This window comes from Pelobates fuscus, chromosome 4 (genome assembly GCF_036172605.1).
Source record: "Pelobates fuscus isolate aPelFus1 chromosome 4, aPelFus1.pri, whole genome shotgun sequence".
Classification (NCBI taxonomy): domain Eukaryota; kingdom Metazoa; phylum Chordata; class Amphibia; order Anura; family Pelobatidae; genus Pelobates; species Pelobates fuscus.
The window spans coordinates 231,352,144-231,357,346 of record NC_086320.1 but is presented as its reverse complement, the minus strand read 5'-3'; positions in this window follow the sequence as shown (position 1 = coordinate 231,357,346).

Sequence of the window (5,203 nt, the reverse complement as noted above, 5' to 3'; positions counted from 1 at the left end):
GGCTATCTCTGCCCCCCCCCCATGCCTCACTGCACTGATCTATAGGCTCTCTCTCCCCCCCCCCATACCTCACTTCACTGATCTATAGGCTATCTCTGCCCCCCATGCCTCACTTCACTGATCTATAGGCTTTCTCTCCCCCCCATGCCTCACTTCCCTGATCTATAGGCTATCTCTGCCCCCCATATGCCTCACTTCACTGATCTATAGGCTATCTCTCCCCCCCATGCCTCACTTACCTGATCTGTAGGCTATCTCTCCCCCCCATGTGAACATATTCATGTTACATCATTGCACAAAAATAAAGAATATACATTTTTTTTTATATGTAGAAACATATCTCAAGCTGCAAGACTTTTCTAAGAAGCACTCATATATTTTAACTTTAATTTTAGAAAATAAATAAGCTAAAATGCCATAATTATGGTAAACATCAGTTTAACCCCTTAAGGACCAAACTTCTGGAACAAAAGGGAATCATGACATGTCACACGTCATGTGTCCTTAAGGGGTTAAGTGTTCGGAAGATGTATTATGCCTAGGTATATGGGATGTAGTGTGCGTCAGGGTTGTGGTGACTTTATATGGACTGGTGTGTGTATGTGGGTGTAGGGAATCCAGTGTGTGAAGTGTGTATACTATATGTATTAGCTGATGTGTACTGTAGTCGTTGCTGCCGCCCAGGAGTGATGGTACTGAGCGCAGGACTTTTCTTTTTGTATTGGTGATCATACTGCTCAGACCAGGGCTGGACTGTGCCACAATTTGAGCCAGGGCAGTTAAAGGCAGAGCAGAAAGTGGGCATGTTATGTCATCACCAGTCACAGACACCCCTCTTACCCCAAATGAGTATGTTAGTGTGATGCCCCTCCAGAACATCCAGTGTTATCAGATGGAGAAAATAGTGGGATACCATAGAACAAAAAGGAAACAGGGCTGTTAACGTGTGATTTGCATGTATGGGGATGATCCCTGCTCCCTGTGGTGTTGTATGTGTTTGGAAGTTGTAAGTAAAATTGCATGTGTGTAGAGAAGACTGTGTTGTAGTGTGTAAAGATGTATAGTGTGTGCGAGTGCATAAAGGTGTATGATAGGAAGGGCTGGGACAGGATCTACAGAAGAGCACACCTGATTCCAGTCCTATTACCCTAATAGTAATGACTAAGTAGAAATAATGGCATGCAGTGCCTTATTCACATAGGCATAGCAAGTCTAAAATTGGATAAAATAAGAAAAACTGTATTGCCCTAACCGGGTACACACATCTTAATATACCAAAGTACCAAAAAGTGAAAAATAATAATTAGTGTAAAAAAGAAAAATAAAGTATAAAATAGTACCAACTACTAGAGCTGATGAGTACAAGTTGTATTTGTTACAAAGTAGCAGACTAATGATACTAATTTAGATGTAACATAGAAACAGTATCCTTGGGGAGATATACAATGTATATAGTGAGTAGATATAATTAGGTAACCCTATAATAGCCAAGTGGCAAAGGGATATGGGTATATCCTGAGATATATATGATCAAGCTTCAAAGAAGGTTTTGCCTCTGTAGCATTGAGTACAGGTTTATAGATAGGTAGGTGTTTATATCGTCAGAGAGTATTTGGGGAAGTCCACAGCAGACCCCAGACCAGGGGCGTATTAGCCGCGAGGCAAACAAGGCAATTGTCTTGGGCGGCATTTTCCAGGGGGCGGCAAAAAAAGCCGCCCCCAAATGCCCAAGGCAAATGTCTTGTTAGCCTTGCGGCTAACAGACATGCCGGCGGGCTGCTAGGCTGGGCGGGCGGCGCTGGTGGGTGGCTGGCGAGGGAGCACTTCCTCTGAGCTGTCTGCTCAGCTCCCTCGCGCGCCGCAGAGTGAGGCTGGGAGCTGGAAGATGAAGTCATATTCTGGTTCCCAGCCTCACTCTGAGGCGCGCGAGGGAGCTGAGCAGACAGCTCAGGGGAAGTGCTCCCTCGCCAGCCGCACGCCCGCCCGCCAATGCCGCCCGCCCAGCAGCCACTGGACCACCAGGGGGGAAGAGAACCACCCCCAGCATTTCCAAAGGTAAGGAGGCTGGGGGGGTTACATTTAAAAAACAAATATGTGAGTGTGTGTATGTCTGTTAGTGTGTGTGTGTCTGTTAGTGTGTGTGTGTCTGCTAGTGTGTATGAATGTCTGTTAGTGTGTGTGTGAGTGTGTCTGTTAGTGTGTGTGTGTCTGCTAGTGTGTGTGTGTGTCTGTTAGTGTGTGTGTGTGTGTCTGTTAGTGTGTGTATGCATGTATGTTAGTGTGTGTGTGTGTGTGTGTGTGTCTGTTAGTGTGTGTATGTATGTCTGTTAGTGTGTGTGTGTCTGTTAGTGTGTGTGTGTGTGTCTGTTAGTGTGTGTGTGTCTGTTAGTGTGTGTGTCTGTTAGTGTGTATGTGTCTGTTAGTGCGTGTGTCTGTTAGTGTGTATGTATGTCTGTTAGTGTGTGTGTGTGTGTGTGTCTGTTAGTGTATGTGTGTTAGTGTGTGTGTGTGTGTGTCTGTTAGTGTGTGTGTGTGTGTCTGTTAGTATGTGTGTGTGTCTGTTAGTGTGTGTGTCTGTTAGCGAGTGTGTCTGTTAGCGAGTGTGTGTTTCTGTTAGCTAGTGTATGCGTATCTGTCAGCGAATGTGTGTGTGTGTGTATTTAGAAGGCGGGGGAAGGGTTGGGTGGGGGTGGCGGGGGAAGGGTTGGGTGGGGGTGGCGCGGGCGGGAGGGGGGCACCTGAGTTTTGTCCTGCCTAGGGCAGCACAAAACCAGGATACACCACTGCCCCAGACGTGATAAAACCTACAGTCGGGAAAACTGTCAGTGCATAAAGTTAGAGATTAAAGTAAAATCCCTTATTTCAATATTCTCTGATGGCACTTAGTTGTAAATTTACATAGTTACATAGTTACATAGCTGAAAAGAGACTTGCGTCCATCAAGTTCAGCCTTCCTCACATATGTTTTTGCTGTTGATCCAAAAGAAGGCAAAAAAACCTAGTCTGAAGCGCTTCTAATTTTGCCACAAACTAGGAAAAAAATCCTTCTTGACCTCAAAATAGCAGTCAGATGTCTCCTTGGATCAAGCAGCTATTACCCCACTAATTAGAAATCATATACCTGTATGTTATGATTTTGCAAGTATTGATCCAATTGCAGTTTAAACCTCTGTAATGACTCTGACAAAACCACCTCTTCAGGCAGAGAATTACATATCCTTATTGTTCTTACTGTAAAAAAAACCTTTTCTTTGCCTTAGATGAAATCTCCTTTCTTGCAGCCTAAATGTGTGACCTCGTGTCCTATGTATAGCCCTGTTTATGAATAGATTTCCAGATAAAGGTTTGTACTGGCCCTGAATATATTTGTATAATGTTATCATATCCCCTCTCAGGTGCAGTTTTTCCAAACTAAACAGATTTTATTTTTTTAACCTTTCCTTATAACTAAAATGCTCCATTACTTTTATCAATTTTGTAGCTCGTCTCTGGACATTTAGTGCCATGATATCTTTCTTTAGAACAGGCGCCCAAAATTGCACAGCATATTCAAGGTGTGGTATTACCAGCGATTTATAAAGAGGCAAAATTATATTTTCATCCTGAGAATGTATGCCCCTATTTATACATGACAAAACCTTACTGGCCTTAGCAACTGCAGATTGACATTACATATTGCTGCCTAGTTTGTTGTCTATAACAATTCCCAAATCCTTCTCGTGTGTGGTTATCCCTAGATCACTACCATTTAGGATGTAAATTGCTTGTGCATTCTTAACCCCGAAGTGCATAACTTTGCATTTTTCTACGTTAAATTTCATCTGCCATTTTAGTGCCCAGTCCCCCAATCTATCCAAATCCCTCTGCAGCAAAGCAATATCCTGCTCACATTTTATTACTTTACAAAGTTTTGTGTCATCTGCAAACACTGATACATGGCTTTCAATGCCTATTTCAAGATCATTTATAAATATGTTAAAGGGACACTATAGTCACCCAGACCACTTCAGCTCAATGAAGTGGTCTGGGTGTCAGGTCCCTCTAGAGTTAACCCTGCCTGATGTAAACATAGCAGTTTCTTTGTTATAACGAGATCCAGACAAGCATCCTTTCTAGTTGGTGCTTGTACCAGTTGTGACATAAAGGTGTCATTTAACACATTCAAAAACCTGATACCCTTGCTGAAGTACTAGTCCCTCTATCCCAATTTATGTCCGGGTAATTAAAATCTCTAATAATTAACGTGTTACCTCGATTTGCCGGCGGATTCCAGCTTTATTCATCGCGCCCGCTTTATATGGAGAATCTTCTGGACGCGTGACAAAGAAGCTTTTTTACTATTTTTTACTATTTTATTACTTTGTGTGAATTCTTTTATACCATTTATCAATAAAGTGCTTCAGAAGGATCTAACTGCTGTCCTGATTACAAAAGGTCTCTGAGTCCTGAGATAAGAGGACTTCTGCCATTACAGTTAGAGCAGACTTTTACTGCTCTACCTTTGTAAGTGAGAATTATTCCCCTTACGTTATCCTATATTATTTTTAAGTCATATTATCCTATGATCTTTGTTTCCTGTGTTTGTTTTACATATTTATGTGACCCTGAGGGGTGATCCACGCCAGTGGTGCTAAAAATTGTAAGTGGGGATTTTTTCCCCGATTGGTTTTTTCACGTGTTGCACATTGCACATGCACTTTAAAACATAGTATTGAGGATTATATTTTTATTTGGCACAATTAAGTTATTTAAAGTTATAGCGCACCTTATTTTTTTGCAATGTATATATAGTGGTGTTTTGAGCTATTTTACACTTTAAGGTGCAGCTTTTATATTGCTTCACTTGTAAATAGATAACATTTTGTGTTCACTGTCACTAAATATATAGCGCCCTTTGTTTGCCTGTAGATATTTCTTTTATAGAAAGAAATAGATAGATAGAAATAGATAGATATAGATAGATAGATAGAAAGAGATAGATAGATAGATAGAAATAATTAGATAGATAGAAATAGATAGATAGATAGATAGATAGAAAGGAATAGATAGAAAGAAATATAAATAATTAGATAGAAAGAGATAGATATAGATAGAAAGAGATAGATAGATAGATAGATAGAAATAGAGAGAGAGAGTTAGGTAGATAAAAAGGAATAGATATAAATAGATAGATAGATAGATAGATAGAAAGAATTATATAGAT